This window comes from Oryx dammah, unplaced genomic scaffold (genome assembly GCF_014754425.2).
Source record: "Oryx dammah isolate SB20612 unplaced genomic scaffold, SCBI_Odam_1.1 HiC_scaffold_23, whole genome shotgun sequence".
NCBI classification, from domain to species: domain Eukaryota; kingdom Metazoa; phylum Chordata; class Mammalia; order Artiodactyla; family Bovidae; genus Oryx; species Oryx dammah.
In genome coordinates, this window is record NW_024070207.1 from 12129387 (window position 1) to 12154382 (window position 24996).

Here is a 24996-nt window from a genome sequence, read left to right on the forward strand (position 1 = left end):
AACTCCACATATTTCTGTGATTCTGTTTCCAGTGGTTCTGCAGGCAAAATGTTCTCCAGAGTCCAGCTGGATCCCTGGCAGTGCCCAGGGATTCCCCTAGAGGGCAATACCAGTCTTCTTGGTGGTAGCCTGCTGCCTGCACTGGGTGCCTGTGGGAACAATATAGGATTGTATGAAACTCATAAACAGTTTGCTTCATGCGCTTCTGATGGTACCTCCAAAGATCTGGGCCTCCTTGATCATCGCTTGCTTCGGTCACGCAGCTTTTTTGCAAATAACTCCAAATGCTTAGATAAAACATCCCCTCTCTGCTGTGTGATCACACAGTACCAGATTCTTGAAAGCCACGGGACAAGAGTGTTCTCTTTTCTCCATTATACAAACCAAACTCTGAAATTCAGGGAATTCCAGTGAATTTCTCCCAGGAAAGTAAATAAGGGCTCAAGTACCCAATCTGGTGAGCCACTTCTCCGTGTCCACATAAAAGATCATAAAGGGGAACAGAGAAGGCACAGTATCAGTGAAAGCTTGAACTCACCTACTAACACTGGGGCTTCTGGAGCTGAGGCTTTGCTTCTCCCCAAGATAATGTCTTCCCAGACCAAATTTCAAAAGGCAAGTGGCTTATTCTTACAGCTTTTCTGGCCCTGGCACCGAGGCTGCTTGGCAGGCAATATATCCTATGTACTTGTGGCTGGGCTTCCCTGGTGGCTCAGCAGTAAAGAATTCGCCTTTCTCTAGCAATAGATGCAGGTTCGATCCATGGATCAGGAAGATCCCCTGGAGAAAAAAAATGGCAACCCACTCCAGTATTCTTGCCTGCGAAATTCCATGGACAGAGGAATCTGGCAGGCTACAGTCCATAGGGTCGTAAAGAGCCAGACACGACTAAGCGATTAAACAACAACAAAAGCACCTGCAACTAGAACTTTCCACACCCAACTTCATGCCGATCGGCTTGACCTTGCTTTTCTGGCCAAGAGAACTGAGGGCCAGAGATGTCACATACATTGAGCTGGCATGGAGTGGGAGGAAATGGTGGGGGGGGTGCGGTGAGCTGGATGTGCATTTGTGAGGGGGAGATACACGTGGCTTAGAATACAGTGAGGGGTAGTCTGGAAGCCAGAACAGTCAGATGAATAAACTCAGGAAATGAGTGTCTGGGAAGCATCAAACAGCTACTAGCAACATGGAAAAATCAGTTGTCCACATAATCCACCTTCATGAACATGAAAACTCACCCAGTCTTGGTACAGTGGTCCCTGGAGAGTGCTGTACGTTTGATACAATCTCTGAGTGCAGCAGAAACACTACTACTATCCTTGGCTGTCAGCTACTCACCTAACTTCTGAGGATGAACGTTATTTGTTACAGTTTGCTGATGGAGAACAGACACAGCTCTCCCAACACCACCCAGGAAGCAAGGGACAGAACCACTTCTAGAGAATGCCTCCCCAAACTCTGATAGCCTTAGAAGTTGCTTGGAAAATTGTTTTGCTCCAAAAAGATGTCTGCACGGAAAGCCTCTGGCCTGACTAAGAACAGCCAGGGGGAACATGGACAGGTTTCCGGCTGCTATGGCCAGAGTCTCCAACCCTTTGTACTTCTCAGGCTAAGCAGAGGGCCCACGTTAGAACTTGAGGCATGGCAAGTTGCATGAACTTTGTAGATCAGTGGGATTCAAAATCAATCACTGGGGATTAGTTAATACTAAGAACCTTCTTATACTTGTTAGGTATGATAATAGCATCATTGTTGTTTAGTTGCTCAGCCATGTCCAACTCTTTGTGGCCGCATGGACTGCAGGCCGCCAGGCTCCTCGGTCCATGGGGATTCTCCAGGCAAGAACACTGGAATGGGTTGCCATGCCCTCCTCCAGGGAATCTTTCTGACCCAAGGATTGCACTCGTGCCTCCTGCATTGCGGGTGGATTCTTTACCACTGAGCCACCAGGGAAGCCCCTAATAGCATGGTAATTATGTTTTGGGAAAGAATCTTTTAGCAGTTAGATATGCATAGCCAGATACTTACAGGTGAAATGTCATGATGCTTGGGATTTTTTTCCTCCCTCACAAAATTATAGCTAGATGAAATAACGTTGGCTAAATGCTGAAAACTACTGAAGCTGAGTGATGGGGACATGGAGGTTCATTATACTATTTTCTCTACTTTGTGTATGGTTAAACTTGAGGTCAGAAAAGAGGAGTCATTACAGTTAATTTGAAAGAAACTCAGGGAAAAAAAGAACATTTTCAAGAGCAATCTCTGCTATTCCTGGGAGGATGCACATAACCTGATGAGAGTAAGAAGGAGACTTTTCACTCTGCACTTTTGTGATCAGCCTTTGGTATCCTTGGGTTCACAACCTTGGATTCAACCACTGTGAATGGTTGAATACATGGGTGTGGAAACTGGAAACTAGGGGCTGAGGGCTGACTGTGGGACTGAAGCATTTACAGATTTAGGTATCTGTGCAGGTCCTAGAACCAGTCACCCGCAAATACCAAGGGACAATTGTAATTATATGCATGCCTTAGTGGTTCTATTGAAAATCTCACTTGAAATGTGCTTCAGGCAGATTGAGGGACAGCAGTCTGCAGGCCCCTTGAGTCTGCTCCATTGATGCTAAGAGATCACAAGAGAGAAGTCCTCACCATGACAAGTTGGCCAGCCCCCACTCCCCCCACACACCCAAGCTGCCTGTGTTTCCAAAACACTGACCTATTCTGAAGCACGGGCTGCCTCCAGCCGCAGGAGAGGACCCCCAGGAACCCCTTCTGAGGCACAGTTGGAGGAGAGAGGAGGATTGCTCTTGCCTGCTCCCCATGGGAAGAGAAGACGGGGAGCCCTTGAATGAGAGAAAGTTCCTCAGGCCAAGAGTCCACTCCCTCACCTTGCAGAGGAACAAGGCCCCTCCTTGCCTCGCTGCTGGCCCCAAGAACAGTGAGGCCTATGCCTGTCATGGAAGCCACCCCCTCAGGCAGATTCTCAGGCTTCCTCCTTTCAAAGTTGCTGCCCGGGATGCCAGAAATATGATTCTGCCCCCTATCATCATTATCATCATCATCAAAGTTGACTGCCCCTTCAGGGAAGCCAGGCTAAGCCCTTCAGCCGTGGCTGCTTGGCTTGTTCAAAGGAGTCAACACCACCTGTTACAACAAAGGTGGGCTGTACCAATACCTCAACCCAAAGCCTCGCTCCTATGGAGCACATTGGCTACCCTTGAGGAACTGTGCCAGCATCCAGGATGGAGAGGAAGGGGAGCCTCAGTTATCCCTGCTAAGAACATATTCTGCAAAGAGTGAAAGTGTTAGGCACTCAGTTGTGTCCAACTCTTTGCGACCCCATGCACTGTAGCCCGCCAGGTTCTTCTGTCCCTAGGATTCTCCAGGCAAGAATACTGGAGTGGGTTGTCATGCCCTCTTTCAGGGGCTCTTCTGACCCAGGGATCCAACTGGGGTCTCCAGCATTGCAGGCAGCTTCTTCACTGTCTGAGCCACCGAGGATCTGTGCTTCCTACATACTCCAGGTAAGCACAGATCATGGGGCCAGAACAGAGAAGATGCCTTACACAGGGAGACCCGCCTGCCCCAGCTGAGGCTTGCTTTCTACCTCCTCCTCCCCATCTCTGGCTGAGCCTGGGCAGCTGCTCTCCCCACCAGCATGGGCTCCTCCTGCCACTGAGTAGCACGTGGCAGGCGCTGGGCCATGGGGAGCCCCCGCCTCCCAACCACTCTCCCATCCCCCCCCCCACTTAGGAACTCCTTTGCTGTGGGATTTTCTGTGACAACTGGGCAGGCCCAGGCGCACAGGGCCCTGGAGCTGAGGCTGTGTGAGGCTCTGTGGAGCTTCTGCCCCTCCCCCAGGCCCCAAAGCAGGGAGGGTTTTTTGTTGTTGTTATTTATTTTTAGTGAAGTCGTTCAGTCATGTCCAACTCTTTGCGACCCCATGGACTGAAGCCTACCAGGCTCCCCCATCCACAGAATTTTCCAGGCAAGAGTACTGGAGTGGGTTGCCATTTCCTTGTGCTGGTTTCTGCCCTACATCAACATGAATCAGCCATAGGTATGCGTGCATCCCCAGCAGGGAGGGGTTAATGCACTCCGCCATCCTGGCTTGCCCGTTCCTAGGATGTAGATACCCTGGCCCTTGGAGGGAACCAGGTTCTTTTTTTAAGTACAGTTAGTCCAAAACCATAAAGTCTAAGAAGCAATTTCCCCAGAGGACCCTCCAAAGAGGGTTTTACATGCTCCTTGAGTTATCCTTGAAAATCCTTCAAATTTTCTAAAGCGCTGCAATTATTTCCGCAGGCTGAATCCAGCAGTTCTTGGAAGAGTTTCAAAAGATAGACTGGCAGCAGATTCCTTTAGCCTCTGCTTCCTCCCTGCAGCACAAACCTTCAGGAAGGAAAGCAAATCCTCCCTGCTTTGTCCTCTCTACCCTGGCTATACTGCAGCTGCCCAGCCACAGAAGCGCTGTGCAATGCTCAGCCCATGGAGACACCCTCCAAGGAGCTGGCTTAGAAAGGCCACTGAGCCTACCCTACAAGCCTAGAGAGCCAGCCAATAGGGCTCTTCATTCTGGGGCAAGAGACCCCCAGCTGTCCTCAAATTTCCTCCAAAAAGGATCATGAAATTAGCTGGGGGATGCTGGGGGTGGGCTGGCTGTCCCAGTTAAATCTCAGTTTGGAGAACATGGCTAGTCGTGGGAGTAGCAGTCCTCTCTCTGTTAATAACTAAACAAGAAGGAAGTTAATAGAATTGCAGCATGAAGGATTTTAGCAAGATACCAAGGAGGCCTTCCAGATGAATGGAGCTTTCTAATCATAGAGAGCTGATTAATAACATAGACTGTGAAGTCAGACACACCTGGGCTTTAGTAGCAGCTCCACTAAATACCAGTTCTGTGACTTTGGGCAATTCAACCTCTCTGGGTTTCCAATTTTTCATTCCAAAAAGGTACGGTAATAATAGTGAGCTATTGAGAAGATTACACAAGACAATGAACATCAAATAATTACCACAGTGCTTATGCTAAGGTGTAATAATAACAATAATAACCAGGAGAGGTGACAGATTATTTTTGGAAGTGTTTAATAAGCATTAAGCAAACAAAGTCTGAACTTAAATGATCTCTAGAACCAACACCTTTCAGATCCAGGATTCTTAGACTTCCCTGGAACCTATTCATCTTTTAAATGGACTCAAGGAACTATGCTGAGAAGAAATATTGAGATTCAGCCACTCAAGAATTCAGCCACTCAAGAATTTAGCCATGTGTTCCTGTAGGTATGATCCTCACCAGGATGGCCAACTGTCTTCATTTGCCAAAAAGCAACAGGTTTCCCAATATGTGGAAATTTCCATGCTAACCTTGGGTAAACCCCAGACAAACCGAGATAAGTTGGTCAACCTACATCAGCACTCGCACCCATGCATGGCCATATGCATGATCCTTGAAGCAGTTCCCTCGAAGCCTGTGCAAAACAGCCTGTGTCAATTTCCCAGTGCTGAAGCTGCTGAATAGGAAATTCCAAAAGCTCCCCACCCTACTTTCCTCTACTGTCTAACATATCATGCCCAGGCAAGTAAGCTTGCCAGATAAAATACTCAATGCCTAGTTAAATTTGAATTTCAGATAAACCACAACAAATTTGTTAGGGTAAGTATGTTCCCATTTACTGTTTGGGATATACTTATACTAAAGAATGTGTTTACTGTTTATCTATTGGAAAGTCAGATTTAACTGGGTGCCCTATATTTTTATTTGCTAATTCTGGCAACTGTATAAGCCAGAGCAATCTTCCATGGCAAGTCAAGCTGGCTTCTGGGGAGGGAGCCAGGGAACTTGCTAGAGAGACCTCAAAAAAGAAATCACAATTCCCTATGGACACACCTTCTACTCTGCATTCTATTCTCCAATTTCTTCATCTTGTGAGCCTTACCAGACCCCTGAGCCATGCCTGGCACTAGGGAAGATCATTTGGGGCAAGGCTAGACGTGATTGATCCCGAGGTGGGCTGCACAATGCAGGGGTTAGGGGTTTGGATTCACATCACACCTCAGCTTAGGACACAGTACAATAATAATAATAGTGTTTGTTGTCAGTACTTAAGGCCTAAACTTTCTCCTGTTGATCTCCCTTCTCTCCTGTATCCTGGGGAATACAGAGTAATAGGAGGATTTCTGGACACAGGTCTTGCCTGAGGGGATTTACAGGCTCATCTGGAAAACATGTTAGAGATATTAACCAAATGGAGACTGAGACACAACTCACAGTGAGCATCTACCTGTGCTTGGCCTGCCCTATATGTGCATGGAAGCCATTATCAACAGAGGATCGGCCTGTCCTTTCAAACTCAGACAAAATCAGCTCCAGCTCCCATACCACCCTTTATCAGGAAAGCCCAGTGTCTTCCCCAAGATTTCTGTGAATTTTAAGGGAGCTCAGAATCCCATGGCCAATTCTGGTTCTGAATTTGGGCTCCTAATGAACTTTGATTCACTCCCAGTTCATCTTCTTGGTTTCTATTGCTTTCTAGCAACTCTTGCTTTCTATTTTTTGTCACAGCAGATTGGGAATGCTGTTTTTCTTTCTGGATTTCTGTGAAAAACCACTCACATAAAGGATTTGTACAAGTAACCAAATTTATCAAGGTTGGGTAGATGGATGGGACATACAGTGGTACAAACAATTAAAAAGTGATAACTAGACATTTCTGTATTTGAAAGTCCTTGACTACATTGCTACTTGGAATTTCTTTGCAAATTCCATCCTCCTGCCATGCATCCACTCTCGTTCCTTTCTCCCTTCTCTCACTTCCTCTTTTTTCTTCTCTCCCACCTCCAAATATTTATTCATGTTTATTTCTTACAAAGAGCAATTTAGCCACATATGCGTTCTCTTCCAGTCCTTTCCATCAGTTTCTCCTTCCCCAAAACTGACATATCCAAGTATTTTCCTTACAAAGGACTATACATTTCTTAAGAGGAACCTTGATTTAACTAATATATCACCCTACTCCTCTTGCACAAAAGTAATCACTGTTAATCCCACAGCACATAAGTTAGGGTTGTTACACCCATTTTACAGGCTTCCCCGGTGGCTCAGGGGTAAAGAATCCACCTATAATGCAGGATTCACAGGAGACCTAAGTTAGATCCCTGGGGCAGGAAGATGCCCTGGAGGAGAGAATGGCAATCCACTCCAGTATTCTTGCCCGGGAAATCCCATGGACAGAGGAGCCTGGCGGGCTACAGTCAGTGGGGGTCTCAAAAAGTCAGACAGTACTGAAGTGACTGAGCACACACACACCCATTTTACACACGAGCAAATTGAGGTGTCTAAAGCCCACAGCTGGCACAGGAAGAGCTAGGATTCAAATGCAGTTCTTCCAAGTCCAAGTCTGGTGTTCTTTCTATTACCCATGGGGGTTGCTGCAGACAAAAAATATCAGAAAGAGCTAAATTGTGTACTACAAACTATTAGAGAATATGTCAGAGATGGGGGTTGGAGAAATTACTCTCAGGTGGAAATGGCCCACTGGAAAAGAACCCACTGAAGCCTATAAGCCTCTGCCTCAGGCCAGCTCCAGAGGCAGCAAAGCAGTGCTCTCTACACGAAAATCAGTTAACACAGATTCACTAGGCAACTGGATCCCTGAGTTGTTTAGCCTAGGAACCACTTCAGACATGACTTAGATATCACATTTTTGTTTTTTGTTTGTTTGTTTGTCTGTGGGTAGGGCGTTGTTTGTTTTGTTTTGTTGGTTTTTTCTTTTTCTTTTCTTTTCTTTTTTCTTTTTTTGTGGCAACCATGTTGTCTGTGGCACTCCAGCTCCCCAACCAGGGATCAAAGGGCAACACCCTACTGTCCCACAAGGTATGCATTTTCCCTGGAGGCAAAGAGCAGTAAGTGCAACTTGTTCAACTCCAGGTGTGCTCCTGGTGGTCTTTGGCTGGAGGACACCAACAGAAATGAGGGTTCACTAATATTCAGCTGAAGCCTTCAGCCAAGGGCTGCCTTGGACCCAGATCTGCCACTTAGTAATAGTTACTGCATCTGAGACGCCTGTCTACCTGTTTGAGGTGCCAGCCTACCCATATCTGGGAGGTAAGTTCGTGCTGAATTGTGCTCTGATAGTTCATTGAAGTCTTTCAGCTTTGGGTTTGTTTTGCTTTTCCAGGAATGATCCCTTGGGATATTTTTGGTTATCTGTTCAGATTTGTATTGTTCCCCGGTAAAATTGTTTTCTAGCCTTCTAACACATGCTCCTACTTGTCTGCTTGTCTAAGCATCTTAGCATTGTTTGTTTATAAGAGGAAAAATCTGTGGGGAGAGGATAGCACAAATTCAATGAACTTGTCCTTGAGCTGGCTCCAGGGACTGAGGAGTTCAGGTCTCCTCAGACCAGTGTCTTTCTGACAAACTTTATCTCAGTTTATCATTTCAAAGGGCTTCCCCTGTGGCTCAGTGGTAAAGAATCTACCTGCAATGCAGGAGACAGCAGAAGCAGGTTCGATCCCTGGGTCAGGAAGATCCCTGGAGTAGGAAATGGCAACCCACTCCAGTATTCTTCCCATGAAAATCCCATGGACAGAGAAGCCTGGAGGGCTACCGTCAATGGGGTCACAAAGAGTCGGACACAGCTGAAACGATTGAGCACACACACACATCATTTCAAAGCATCATAAAGGTTTCTCAATCTTGTCTTTGTGTCCCTGAGACCTGCTTTTGTCAGTTTCATCTACCCAGTATCAGGGGATTTCATCTGGCCCCTCACTGGTAGTGACTGGCCTTTGGCCAAACTCTGAATGCATGAAGTTCACCACCACCATCTTTATAGACTGTTGAGCTCTCATAGGGTTTTCTCGGTCTAAAAATGCACCTCTACCAGGCTCAAGACCTGCTTCCTTCATGCTTTCTCCCCATAATGCTAATTTGTACACTTAGCCCCCTAACTGGCACAATTTCACCAGGGATGATTTAAAACTGCAGTGGTCTCTTTGGGGAGTTTTGGACATGAACTGGAGAGGTTCTTTAGAGCAAAAAGCAAAAGAAACTCTCAGGAGGAGAATGTCTCCTTTGTCTAAAAGAGAGAACAGTTTGTTTAATGTAGGAATCACCTCTTCAGTTTCCATATTTGGAAGATTAAAAAATGCTGGCTTTTAAATTATACAGTTTGATAAACTTATCCAGAGCCCATGTTATGTCAAAACCAGCTACATGCCACTCTTTTTGTATGTGTATACTTCAAAATCTGTATTTCTATAGGTGAACTTTCTACCTTATTCTTGCAGAAGAAACATAACTAACCCTTCATGGCTGATAATTATACATCTGACTGTGGCTGACCCTCTCATTTTTATTTTTTCTCTTCCTCTCTCTCTCTTTCTCCTGTTTGGTGAAACTTGAAATATTAACTTATCACAAAACAATTTAGTTGTTTCATGTATACCCTAGGAATATTTAGTCCAAATAAACTCAGATTTATCTAAAAGAAAATTTTAATGTATTAAACCATGCTACTTTTTCTGTGCACTGAAAAGCTTAATAGCCTTGTTGCTATAGTTTATAAGAAAATAAGAAGACGCTTTAGTTTCAAAATAAAAGAAGAATTTTGGTATGATTTTATATCTTTAGCACACGATCTTGGTTTATTCAAAGTCAGATTTAAATGTCTCATAACTAAACTTTTTAGATTTTCTACATTGGTTTTATAAGTTGAATAAGTTAGTATTGTTTCCATAACTTGTTTAAATTAAAATTATATGTATAAAATTGTATTCAACATAAATCGCAGCACGCCAGGCCTCCCTGTCCATCACCAACTCCCGGAGTTCACCCAAAAACTCATGTCCATCAAGTCAGTGATGCCATACAGCCATCTCATCTTCTGTCGTCCCCTTCTCCTCCTGCCCCCAATCCCTCCCAGCATCAGGGTCTTTTCCAATGAGTCAACTTTTCCCATGAGGTGGCCAAAGTATTGGAGTTTCAGCTTCAGCATCAGTCCTTCCAATGAACACCCAGGACTGATCTCCTTTAGGATGGACTGGTTGGATCTCCTTGCAGTCCAAGGGACTCTCAAGAGTCTTCTCCAACACCACAGTTCAAAAGCATCAATTCTTCAGCGCTCAGCTTTCTTCTCAGTCCTACTCTCACATCCATACATGACTACCGGAAAATCCATAGCCTTGACTAGACGGACCAGATTCTTAGCTAATTTTAAAACCTTAGACCTGGGTTCATTGTAAATAATCTTTGGATGTCTGGACAGTTCCAAAATGAAAAAAATAAATAAATAAACCAGATACTAATATAGTTATATTCTCATTTTTGATAGAAATCAACTAACAAAACATACAAAACCTTTTGGATGATATTTTATACATTTTGTTTTGCCCCCTAAAACTTTAAAATGATATGAAATAATTTGCTCATGGAGAAAAGATAGCTAAATAGCTTTTTATTTTCTGTTCTCTAGTTTTCTCTAATGTTTGCAGAAAAAAAAGTTCTCTACTTTGGTTAAAGATAAGAATTAAGGGCTGTGAGCTGTAGGTACTGAGCCTGTGCACCCTAAAACCAAAAGTAGCCCTCAATGGTAGCAATTAGAAAGCCTGCATGCAGCAACAAAGACACAGCAGAGCCAAAAATAAGATGAACAAATATTTTTAAAAAGATAAGAGTTAATATATATGGTTAGTTGTACTTAGTACAGAAATTACAGAGAAATAGAAGCATGTATAAAAGATAATAGATATTATTTTCATTTTGCTTTTTGAAGAAGCTGTCAGTTACTTAATATGATGTTTAATTTAACACACTAAAGTAATTATATTTAAAACTATAGTTAAAAGCTTGAGATTATTACATATTTTCACATTCATATATCTGAATATGCATAAGTACATATATATATATATATATATATATATATACACTTGTATTAATTCCTTGCTATAAATTGCCTGCATGAATAATGTATCAAAAGAGTAAAAGCAGAATTTGAGTCCTTTTTTTGGTAGAATGATTAACCTTTTCTGTGCCCAAATTAGTAGAGGTTCCTTTTTGTCCCCAAATTATTGTTAATTCTCAGAGCTTTGTGACATAATTTGAAATCATTTTATAAAAATTCCTCTTCTTAAAAAAAAATTCCTAATAGATGTTGTTTATCACTAGGTAATTTTACCGTGCTAACTATAAATATTTTTGGTTTTAGATATTTATGTCTTCTTATACCTTGTCCCTTCTAACAACTCTTTTTAATTTTCCCTTTGCCAAATGCAGAATGATAAAACTATTAAAATGTCTTTTATGTCTAAACTATCTTTGGGTTTTCTAAAATGGACATTAAGTAACAAAAGGATTTGTCCATTCACCCTATAAAAGAAAGGACAGGAAGAATAACTAAGTCTGTCAAATTTTCTCTAACTTTTAATTGTTGAACTATTATGACAACTCTGTCTCCAAAACCTAGCATTAAAAACAATCTGATAAATTAAAATAGAGTTTATCTTCAGCATAAATAAAATATTCAAATGTAAATATCCTTCTATGTTGAATAACTTTCAAGTTAAAAGAAACATACTAATATTTAACTACAAAGACTGATATAATACCTTCAGAGACACTTTGGCTTGTTTTGCAAGAACTGCTTAACCTGACTCAAAAAAAAAAAAAAAAGCTCTATAAAGTTAGAAGGATACAAAATGGGCTCTCTGCTATTGTTGCAGGTGTCAGTTTTGCTCCCAATACAGTCTGTGCCTCACTAGGGTACTACTTCATATGTGGACATCAGACATCACACTAACTCAACTTGTATATTCACTATAATTTTAGATATTTTCAAATATTTAAAATTACCACTGCTCCAGAAAATTATGTTTCTCTATTAATAATTTTTAAATTGCCTCCAAATTACCCAATCACCTCCAAAATAAAGCTTATGCCAGCCACTTTGGAGAACTCCCAGAAGGGATAACTGGTTGCCTCTTCGTGTATACTATTTGAGCTGTGATTCCCACATTAGAAACCGGCAAAGATAGTCCAAAATTTGTTTCTGATCCTAGAAAAAATCTTAAATTATATAAACTCAACTCTGAAATCCCAACAGCCTAGTCAAAATTCAGTCTCCAGAGCTGTTATAAGCAATCACATTACTCTTGATTTTCTCTTAACTAGTCAAGGGTAACTTTACACTGTAGCAAATACTTCTTGCATGCATGGCAACCCACTCCAGCATTCTTGCCTGGAGAAGCCCATGGACAGATGAGCCTGGTGGGCTACAGTCCATAGGGTTGCAGAGTCGGACACAACTGAAGCGACTTAGCCACACATGCGTACCTATGTACTGCAAGATAAGTAAAACAGCTTGGGGAAGGAAAAAGCCACTTGTTTCCTGGACTAATAATCACCACTGTGTTTCTGATTATTGTTAATATTACAGTTGGCTGATGTAGCCTGGATAGAGTTTGAAATGCTACTGTACAATCTTTGTCACACTGGAGGACCCAACAACTCATCCTGCTGCAGAATAGACAGAGAAGGCAATGGCACCCCACTCCAGTACTCCTGCCTGGAAAATCCCATGGACGGAGGAGCCTGGTAGGCTGCAATCCATGGGGTCGCTAAGAGTCAGACACAACTGAGTGACTTCACTTTTCATTTTCCAGTATTCTTGCCTGGAGAATCCCAGGGACAGAGGAGCCTGGTGGGCTGCCATCTATAGGGTCATACAGAGTCGGACACAACTGAAGCGACTTAGCAACAGCAGCATACTTGCTATAGACTACATCCTCCAGGAAACCTCCTGATGAGCAAAATCTTGGCAAAAGAAAAACTCTGGATATCATTGATTAATGTCCTGCAACCCAACTTCATCTGCCCTTGGCTATAAGGGAGGCACTAAGAAAAAACAAGTAGCCCCTGACAGCTAGGACTCAGCCTGGTATTATCAGCTAAGCCTTGCTGTTCTTCTGTGAAACAATCTTACAGAACATCAAAATCAGACAAGGCCACCCTGTGACCATGATGGATCAAAGCCAAAAAGACCACTGTGAGGGCCAAAATAGCTCAGTAGGAGAGCATTAGACTGAAAAGGCCACTGTATAATCTGATCTGAGTAAAGACAAGATATGAACATTATCTTAACCGCAGAAATGACCACCCTCCCCCAATTCTGGCTAATATGAGTGACTGCTGTTTCTTTAACTACATCTTTAATCTTCCCTCATTTTAGATGATTTATTGAGATCCCCAGTTATAGAATTATTCCTGCTTCCTGACAACCTCCAAACCATGCAAAACCCCACTTCCTTAGTGTAGGAGCTTCTCTGGTGGCTCAGATGGTAAAGAATCTGCCTGCAGTGCAGGAGACCTGGGTTTCATCCCTAGGTCAGGAGATCCCCTGGTGGAGGGCATAGCAACCCACTCCAGTATTCTTGCCTGGAGAATCCCACGGACAGAGGAGTCACACTTCCTTAAACCTTCTCCAAAATCAGTTCAGTTCAGTTTAGTCATTCAGCGGTGTCCTACTCTGCGACCCCATGAACCTCAGCATGCCAGGCCTCCCTGTCCATCACCAGCTCCCAGAGTCCACCCAAACCCATGTCCACTGAGTTGGTGATGCCATCCAACCATCTCATCCTCTGTCATCCCCTTCTCCTCCTACTCTCAATCTTTCCCAACATCAGGGTCTTTTTAAATGAGTCAGCTCCTCGCAACTGATCTCCTTTAGGATGGACTGGTTGGATCTCCTTGCAGTCCAAGGGACTCTCAAGAGTCTTCTCCAACACCACAGTTCAAAAGCATCAGTTCTTCGGCGCTCAGCTTTCTTCACAGTCCAACTCTCACATCCATACATGACCACAGGAAAAACCATAGCCTTGACTAGATGGACCTTTGTTGACAAAGTAATGTCTCTGCTTTTGAATATGCTGTCTAGGTTGGTCATAACTTTCCTTCCAAGGAGTAAGTATCTTCTAATTTCATGGCTGCAGTCACCATCTGCAGTGATTTTGGAGCCCAGAAAAATAAAGTCAGCCACTGTTTCTACTGTTTCCCAAACTATTTGCCATGAAGTGATGGGACCGGATACCATGATCTTCGTTTTTGGATGTTGAGCTTTAAGCCAACATTTTCACTCTCCTCTTTCACTTTCATCAAGAGGCTCTTTAGTTCCTCTTCACTTTCTGCCATAAGGGTAGTTTCATCTGCATATCTGAAGTTATTGATATTTCTCCCATCAATCTTGATTCCAGCTTGTGTTTCTTCCAGTCCAGCGTTTCTCATGATGTACTCTGCATTTAAGTTAAATAAGCAGGGTGACAATATTCAGCCTTGACGTACTCCTTTTCCTATTTGGAACCAGTCTGTTGTTCCATGTCCAGTTCTAACTGTTGCTTCCTGACCTGCATACAAGTTTCTCAAGAGGCAGGTCAGGTGGTCTGGTATTCTCATCTCTTGCAGAATTCTCCAAAATCACATAAGTCCAAATCGTGAAGCACCCCACGAGTCCTCATTTTGTGCGTTCTCCTTTTCCTGCAATGACACATAGATTATCTCACTTTTATCCCACAGGAAGAGATGATTACCATCACCATTTTGCAGATAATGAAACTGACTCTGACAATTTAACTTTCCCAAGATTACCCAGCTAATAAGCAGAGAAACCCACACAAGAACCCAGAACTTGTTCTTTACAATATGTCATACTGCTTTTAGGGACTTCCCAGGTGGTGCTAGTGGTAAAGAACCTGCCTGCCAATTCAGGAGACTTAAGAGACACAGGTTCGATCCTTGGGTCAGGAATATCTCCTGGAGAAGGGCCCAGCAACCCACTACAGTAATCTTGCCTGGAGAATCCCCATGGACAGAGGAGCCTGGCAGGCTGCAGTCCATGGGGTTGCAAAGAGCCAGACATGACTGAGCAACTAAGCAGAGCATACAGAAGGACATTCTATTAGGTTCCTGGCAATCCCTCTGAAGAAAATTCCATTTGTCAATAGGCTACCTCTTATTCTTAGTTGATATCAGTTCAGTTCAGTTGCTCAGTCATGTCCGACTCTTTGCAACCCCATGAATCACAGCACGCCAGGCCTCCTTGTCCATCACCAACTCCCAGAGTTCACTCAGACCCATGTCCACCGAGTCAGTGATGCCATCCAGCCATCTCATCCTCTGTCGTCCCCTTCTCCTCCTGCCTCCAATCCCTCCCAGCATCAGAGTCTTTTCCAATGAGTCAACTCTTCTCATGAGGTGGCCAAAGTACTGGAGTTTCAGCTTTAGCATCATTCCTTCCAAAGAACACCCAGGGCTGATATCCTTCAGAATGGACTGGTTGGATCTCCTTGCAGTCCAAGGGACTCTCAAGAGTCTTCTCCAACACCACAGTTCAAAAGCACCAATTCTTCAGTGCTCAGTTTTCCTCACAGTCCAACTCCCACATCCATACATGACCACTGGAAAAACCATAGCCTTGACTAGACGGACCTTTGTTGGCAAAGTAATGTCTCTGCTTTTGAATATGCTATCTAGGTTGGTCATAACTTTTCTTCCAAGGAGTAAGCGTCTTTTAATTTCATAGCTGCAATCACCATCTGCAGTGATTTTGGAGCCCCCCAAAAATAAAGTCTGACACTGGTAAATCAACCCCTTCATGATCATTCTCAGGTACTTTGAATGTTCACATTAACTTGCACACAGTAGCTGCTCACTAAATCATGTGTGTGCGTGTACGTGTGTGTGTGGTTGGAGGGGTTGTGATGTATTTTCCTGTGTCCTGTGATTTATCCTGGGGGCCTGCATCTGGGTAACTTGGATCACCTATCCATTTCTGTACAGAGCAAAACCAGAAAAAAAAAAAAAAAACCTCTTTCTTCAGGCCCCTTCCAGGCTCAGGCACTGAGGAGCTCACAGGCTGAACCAGCTAGCCTGGTGAGGCCACTAACGCAGTGCAATGTGCGAAGGGAGGAGCCAGAGCGGCCACTGCAGGGTTTCTGACTGTTTAGTGCCGACAATGGAAATGACAGGAGTGTCCGTTGTTCAGCAAGGATGAAGTGAATTCTTCCTACTGTCAACTTCCTGCCCACCTTGTGCCTGGTGCAGGGGGTAAAAGAGGGATTTCAGAAGGACTGTGAGATATGGTTTCTGCCCTGGGGGGATTATCTTGGCCTCCTCCAGTAAGAATGCCTCCTGCCTCCTTTTCTCTCCCTCCCATCTGGCGCTATGTATTGAGAAGTTAAAGGAAGCACTCTCATAAGGGAGGAGCAGACGCGCAGGCTGATGTGGGCATGAGGCACAACCATGAGAGCCATCAGATGGAGAAGTGTGCACAATCATTGACCTAGGCATGTCTTCTGGCAGATAATTACTAGTCAAGAAAATCCCAAGGGGTAGTGAGGAGGGAAGGGGGCAAGGAACAAAGTTTTAACCACTTTTATGCAGTAGGGGTTTAGGGACAGTGATCTGAAATGTGTTTTACGGGACGGAGCAGGGGAGTTTGCCTGAAGGCTGCATCTGCTTAAAGGTGCTTTATTTGGATTACAGTTTCATCGGGGGTGGCATGGTGAGCAGGTGGCAGCTTACAGCAGTATCAGTGAACTGAAGATGCTCTAAGCCATCCCTGCTCTCAGGTATGATGACAGGAGCTCCTTCCCTGGGCTAACAAGCAAGAGAGGAAGTCAGAGAGATGGGATAAGCAAGGATGAGGGTCTGGAGTCTTGAGAAAAAGTGTGTGTGTTCTGTGTATTAGTTGCTCAGTCATGTCCAACTCTGTGAGATCCCATGGACTGGAGCTCACCAGGCTCCTTTGTCCATGGGATTTCCCAGGCAAGAATACTGGAGTGGGTTGCCATACCCTCCTCCAGGGGATCTTCCTGACCCAGGGATCGAACCCAGGTATCCTGTATTGGCAAGTGGATTCTTTATTGTTTGAGCCACCTGGGAAGCCTGGGGAGCAGGGGACAAACTGTTTAAGATACAGTGGTTCCCTCCTGAGAATTGGTTAGGAGAGGCGCTATTTATGAACTTCACAAGACTGTACTGAGGGCCTTCCCACGAGGGCACTATGGCTGGCAAGGGTAGACGGTGTGCTTCATACAGCCCAAGTGTAAGTGTTATAAGCACCAGGTATCCTCTCCCCACAAAGTCCTAGTTTAATATGATGCCTTGTTCATGGCTGGCCTTTATTAGATAATCAGAGTACATTTTCCCATCTTCACTCACAGATTTAAGAGGGGAATAGGGCCACTGAAGTGATCCATGGCTTTCTTGAGATTGGATCCTCCAAATCTGAACCTGGAAGGTTAGAGTAGGGGGCTGACTTGGTCCATCTGAACATCAGTCATCTTGTTTGTCCCACGGTCACTAGTCACCAGCCCAGTTTCTACTTCTCTTCTTAGAAAGCCCCAGGCCCCACAAGACACAATGCCTCTTCTCCTGTCCCCAGCAGCCCAATTGACAGCAGGCTGGCATTAAAAAAAAAAAAAAGAACCTCCCTTCAACCCCTCTCCAAATAGGAGATAATGAATAGGAAAGAAAGCATCAATAACATGATATGGAAACATTCTGAAAGCACTGACACAGTTCATTGGAGTCACTCCCTAGAAGGAGAATGGAGCTTCCCAAAGTACTTCTTTTATAATGTCAGTTCCACCAGATGCTGAAAGGTGGCTGTGAGGAGAAATCTGCCTGTGAAAGGCTGAGTTAATCAAACTTAAAAAAAAAAAAAAGTTTCTACTTTGAGACTTCTTAGAACCTCTAATATGCTAATGTGCATTTATGGTCTCTAAAAGATGGAGAGAATAGAGTTTGCAGCTAGATGCCATTTATCAAGCCCTTACTGTGTGCTAGGTCTGAGCTAAGTGCTTCACTTGCAGTTTTTAAAGCTTGTTACTTTTTTATATTTATTATTTATTTATTTGGCTGCACTGGATCTTAGCTGAAACATGCAGAATCTAGTTCCTTGACCAGGGATCAAACCCAGGCCCCCTGCATTGGGAGCACAGAGTCTTAACTGCTATACTACCAGGGAAGTCCTTGCTTCACATATATTAATCCTCATGTAACCATTATCATGTAAGATAGACGCTACTGTTCTCTTCATTCTAGAGGTAAGGTAATTGAGGAACAGAGAGGTTAAGTAACTTCATCCAAGGTCACAACCAGAGCTGATACTTTGGGAGATTGCCCTGTAGTATATCAGATCCCTGTGGCAGAGACTGTTTAGATGCTCAACAAACACATTTTCTCTTCTTAAGAGCCCATTGCCAAATTAGATCTCCCAGGCTCCCTTGTAATGAGGTGGTTAATTCTTATGTTTGCAATGTAAGTAGAAGTAATGTGTGTCCTCTCCAGGCCGAAGCAATAAAGAATGGGTGTGTCCCAAGACACATAGTAATCAAAATGATGAAAATTAAAGACAAAGATAAAATATTAAAAGCAACAAGGGAAAAACAACAAATAACGTACAAGGGAACTTCCACCAGGTTATCAGCTGATTTCTCAAGAGAAACTCTACAAACCAGAAGGGAATGCCATGATATATTTAAAGTGATGAAAGGGAAGAACCTATAACCAAGAATACTCCACCCAGCAAGACTCACATTCAGAGTTGATGGAGAAATCGAAAGCTTTCCAGGCAAGCAAGAGAATTCAGCACCATGAAACCAGCTTTACAGCAAATACTAAAGGAACTTCTCTAGGCTGGAAACATAAGAAAAGGAAAAGACCTACAGAAAATAAATGCAAAACAATTAAGAAAATGGTAATAGGATCATGTATGTGTGTGCTCAGTTGCTCAGTCATGTCTGACTCTTTGTGACCCCATGGACTATAGCCTGCCAGACTCCTCTGTCCATGGATTTCCCAGGCAAAAATACTGGAGTGAGTAGCCAGCCATTCCTTTCTCCAGGAGATATTCCTGACCCATGGATCAAACCCCAGTCTCCTGCATTGCAGGTGGATTCTTTACCTTCTGAGCCACCAGGGAAGCCCAGTAGGGTCATACATATCAATAATTACCTTAACTGTAAATGGATTAAGTGCACCAACCAAAAGACATAGATTGGCTGGACAGATGAGAACATGTGCATGTGTGCACTTCCACTTACCACATCTACTTAACCCCCCAAACTGTATGTAATTATTTTATATTGTTAAGTTTCTATTATGGCTAGCAATTGTAATTATCTTTTATTTGTTGTCTGGCTATTGACTGTGAAAACTGATAAACATATTTTACTATTTTGATTATGTAACTAAAAAAATAAGAATGGTTGTGCCTCCTCCAACTTCTCAATTTTCCCTCACCTCTTGGCAGAATGCAGAGGATTCAGTAAAGGACTCCAGGGACATGAAAGTGACCAAGTCACACTATGAGATGAGCCTCAGTCATTGGAAGTCTGTGTAGATCAGAAACCCCCAGCCCAGCCCCCCCACCACTCCTTCCAAGCAGCATTGCACTGTGACAGGGATACAAAATAATCATTTATTTCATTAAACCACTGAGATTTGGGAGGTGTTTGTCACAGCAGTTTTCCTATCCTACCCTGATTAATGCAATCAAGAAATTGTTTTTTTTTCCTAGAGCATTTCCTGGAGCAAAGATTCTAAGGAGTCGACACTGAGGAAAACCTGTGTACTATAATGAGTATCAGCTTCAAAATCAGTCAGAACTAGATTCAAACCTCAGTTCTGCACCAGCTGTGCCACTCTGGGCAAGTCACTTAACTCTTCTGAGCTGCTGTTGCCTAATTAGAGTAGACATAATAATGCCAATTTCATGCAGATTAAGTGAGATCACGTACAGAAAAGTGTCTGACATGCAGTAGGTGCTTGTTAAAAGGTATGTGTGTGTGCTCAGCCACTCAGTCTTCTCTGACTCTTTGTGATGCCAAGGACTGAAGTCCATCAGGTTCCTCTGTCCATGGGATTTCCCAGACAAGAATATTGGAGTCTCTTATGATCCTTTGTATTTCTGTGTTGTCTGTTGTGATTTCTCCATTTTCATTTCTAATTTTGTTGATTTGATTCTTCTCTTTATTTTTCTTGATGAGTCTGGCTAATGGTTTGTCTTTTATTTATCTTCTCAAAGAACCAGCTTTTAGTTTTGTTGATTTTTGCTATAGTCTCCTTTGTTTCTTTTTCATTTATTTCTGCCCTAATTTTTATGATTTCTTTCCTTCTACTAACCCTAGGGTTCTTCATTTCTTCTTTTTCTAGTTGCTTTAGGTATAAAATTAGTTTATTTGTTTGATTTTTCTCTTGTTCCTTGAGATAAGCTTGTATTGCTACAAACCTTCCCCTTAGCACTGCTTTTACTGAATCCCATAGGTTTTGGATTGTTATGTTTTCATTTTCATTAGTTTCTATGCATATTTTGATTTCTTTTTTGATTTCTTCTGTGATTTGTTGGTTATTCAGAAGCGTGATGTTTAGCCTCCATATGTTTGTATTTTTAATAGTTTTTTTTTTTCCTGTGTTGACATCTAATCTTACTACATACAAGCGATTTCTCGGTTATTCAAAAGCATGTTGTTTAGCCTCCATATGTTTGTATTTTTAATAGTTTCTTTTTTCCTGGAGTTCACATTTAATCTTACTTCATACAAAGGATCATAAGAGACTACTATCAGCAACTATATGCCAATAAAATGGACAACTTGGAAGAAATGGACAAATTCTTAGAAAAGTATAACCTTCCAAAACTGAACCAGGAAGAAATAGAAAATCATAACAAACCCATCACAAGCATGGAAATCAAAACTGTAATGAAAAATCTTCCAACAAACAAAAGCCCAGGACCAAATGGCTTCACAAGTGAATTCTACCAAAAATTTAAAGAGCTAATACCTATCCTACTCAAACTCTTCCAGAAAATTGCAGAGGAAGGTAAATATCCAAACTCATTTTATGAGGCCACTATCACCCTAACACCAAAACTAGACAAAGATGCCACAAAAAAAGAAAACTACAGGCCAACATCACTGATAAACATAGATGCAAAAATCCTCAACAAAATTCTAGCAAACAGAATCCAACAACATATTAAAAAAATCATACATTATGACCAACTGGGCTTTATCCCAGGGATGCAAGGATTCTTCAGTATTCACAAATCAATCAATGTGACACACCACATTAACAAATTGAAAGATAAAAGCCATATGATTATCTCAATAGATGCAGAGAAAGCCTTTGACAAAATTCAACACCCATTTATGATAAGAAAAAAAACTCCCCAGAAAGCAGGCTCAGAAAAACATACCTCAACATAATAAAAGCCATATATGATAAACCCACAGCAAACATTGTCCTCAATGGCAAAATACTGAAAGAATTTCCCCTAAAGTCAGGAGCAAGACAAGGGTGCCCACTGTCACCACTACTTTTCAACATAATTTTGGAAGTTTTAACCACAGTAATCAGAGAAGAAAAAGAAATAAAAGGAATCCAGATTGGAAAAGAAGAAGTAAAACTCTGTTTGCAGATGACATGATCCTCTACACAGAAAACCCTAAAGACACCACCAGAAAATTACTAGTGCTAATCAATGAATATAGTAAAGTTGCAGGATATCACTTGCATTCCTATACACTAACAATGAGAAAACAGAAAGAGAAATTAAGGAAGCAATCTCATTCACCATTGGAACAAAAAGAATAAAATACTAGGAATAAATCTATCTAAAGAAACAAAAGACCTATATATAGAAAACTATAAAATAATAATGAAAGAAATTTAAAATGACACAAATAGATGGAGAAATATACCATGGATGAGAAATAGACCATGTTCATGGATCAGAAGAATCAATATAGTGAAAATGAGTATACTACCCAAAGCAATCTACAAGTTCAGTGCAATCCATATCAAGCTGCTGTTGCTGCTGCTGCTAAGTCACTTCAGTCGTGTCTAACTCTGTGCAACCCCATAGACAGCAGCCCACCAGGCTCCCTGCCCCTGGGATTCTCCAGGCAAGAACATGGGAGTGGGTTGCCATTTCCTTCTCCAATGCATGAAAGTGAAAATTGAAAGTGAAGTCACTCAGTCGTGTCTGACCCTCAGCAACCCCATGGACTGCAGCCTTCCAGGCTCCTCCATCCATGGGATTTTCCAGGCAAGAGTACTGGAGTGAGGTGCCATTGCCTTCTCCGCCCTATCAAGCTAACAACAGTATTTTTCACAGAACTAGAACAAATAATTTCACAATTTGTATGGAAATACAAAACACCTCAAATAGCTAAAGCAATCTTGAGAAAGAAGAATGGAGCTGGAGGAGTCAACCTGCCTGACTTCAGACTACACTACAAAGTTACAGTCATCAAGACAGCATAATACTGGCACAAAGACAGAAATATAGATCAATAGAACAAAATAGAAAGCCCAGAGATAAATCCACACACTTTTGGACACCTGGCAACCCACTCCAGTGTTCTTGCCTGGAGAATCCCAGGGACGGCGGAGCCTGGTGGGCTGCCATCTATGGCGTTGCACAGAGTCAGACACAACTGAAGTGACTTAGCAGCAGCAGCATGGACACCTTATCTTTGACAAAGGAGGCAAAAATATTCAGAGGAGAAAAGATAATCTCTTTAACAAGTGGTGCTGGGAAAACTGATCAACCACCTGTAAAAGAATGAAACTAGAACACTTTCTAACACCATACACAAAAATAAACTCAAAATGGATTAAAGATCTAAATGTAAGACCAGAAACTATAAAACTCCTAGAGGAAAACATAGGCAAAACACTCTCTGACATAAATCACAGCAAGATCCTCTATGATCCACCTCCCAGAGTAATGGAAGCAAAAATAAACAAATGGGACCTAATTAAACTTAAAAGCTGTTGCACAACGAAGGAAACTATAAACCAGGTGAAAAGACAGCCTTCAGAATGGGAGAAAATAATAGCAAATGAAGCAACTGACAAAGAATTAATCTCAAAAATATACAAGCGGCTCCTGCAGCTCAATGCCAGAAAAATAAACAACCCAATCAAGAAATGGGCCAAAGAACTAAACAGACATTTCTCCAAAGAAGATATGCAGATGGCTAACAAACACATGAAAAGATGCTCAACATCACTCATTATCAGAGAAATGCAAATCAAAACCACAGTGAGGTACCATCTCACGCCAGTCAGAATGGCTGCTATCAAAACATGTACAAACAATAAATGCTGGAGAGGGTGTGGAGAAAAGGGAACACTCTTACACTACTGGTGGGAATGCAAACTAGTACAGCCACTATGGAGAAGAGTGTGGAGATTCCTTAAAAAACTGGAAATAGAACTCCCATACGACCCAGTAATCCCACTGCTAACCATACACACCAAGGAAATCAGAACTGAAAGAGACACATGTACCCCAATGTTCATTGCAGCACTGTTTACAATAGCTAGGACAAGGAAGCAACATAGACGTCCGTTGGCAGACAAATGGATAAGGAAGTTGTACTACATATGAACAATGGAGTATTACTTAGCTTAAAAAAGAACACATTTGAATCAGTTCTAATGAGGTGGATGAAAGTGGAGCCTATTATACAGAGTGAAGTAAGTCAGAAAGAAAAACACCAATACAGTATATTAACACATGTATATGGAATTTAGAAAGATGGTAATGATGACCCTATATGCGAGACAGGGTGGGATGATTTGAGAGAATAGTATTGAAACATGTATATTACTATATGTGAAATAGAGGACGAGTCCAAGTTCAATGCATGAAACAGGGCACTCAAAGCCGGTGCACTGGGACAACCCAGAGGGACGGGATGAGGAGGGAGGTAGGAAGGGAGTTTGGGATGGGGTACACATGTATACCTGTGGCTGATTCATGTCAGTGTATGGCAAAAACCACCACAATATTGTAAAGTAATTAGCTTCCAATTAAAATAAATAATTTTTTAAAAAGAATACTGGAGTGTGTTGCCAGTTCCTTTTCCAGGGGATCTTCCCAACCCAGGAATCAAACCCTTGTCTCCTGTGTTTCCTACATTGCAGGCAGATTCTTTACCGCTGAGCCACCTGAGAAGCCCAAGAATACTGGAGTGCATTGCCATTTCCTTCTCCAGGAGATCTTCCCGACTCAGGGATCAAATCTGGGTTTCCTGCTTGGCAGGCAGATTCTTTACTACTGAACTGCCAGGGAAGACTGCCTGTTAAAAGGTAGCTATTTTCATTACAGAAAAGCCCTGGCACTCTGTCTGACACATAACAAGGACCTAATAAAGAGTAACTCTTGTTGTTCAGTCACTCAGTCGTGTCCGACTCTTTGCGACCTCATGGATACCAGGCTTCCCTGTCCTTCACAATCTCCTGGAGCTTGCTCAAACTCGTGTCCATTGAGTCAGTGACGCTATCCAACCATCACATCCTCTGCCATCCCCTTCCCCTCCTGCCCTCAATCTTTCCCAGCATCAGGGCCTTTTCTAATGAGTTGTCTCTTTGCATCAGGTGGCCAAAGTATTGGAGCTTCAGCCTTAGCATCAGTTCTTCCAATGAATTCAGGGTTGATTTCCTTCAGGATTGACTGCTTTAATTTCCTGGCAGCCCAAGGGACTCTCAAGAGTCTTCTTGAACACCACTCTTTAATTCCTTTCCTCATCCCCATAGCTTAAGAGCTGGCTTTGACTTGGCTAGCACCTTGTTGAAATTACCACTCTCCCAGTTCCCTCCTAACCAGTGTCTCCTTGGCAGCATGATCCTTTACCACACCTTCCAAAGCTGGTCCATACTCCATCTTCATCCTATCCCACACAAACCACAAAACCCAAGTGAAATGACTCTCTACTGAAGACCTGCCTTTTTAAAAAAGGTTTTGTGGGGGTTAATAATGTCCCTCTTCCTAAAGCAAGCCCTCAGCTCCAAGCTCCTCTGGGGTCCTCTGAGCTGACTGATGATGTGCCAGGGATATGGTGCCACTCTCCACACTCAGCATCCAATTTAATGCTTCCTTCAGCATGCAGGGACCAAATGTGAATTCTTCCGGTG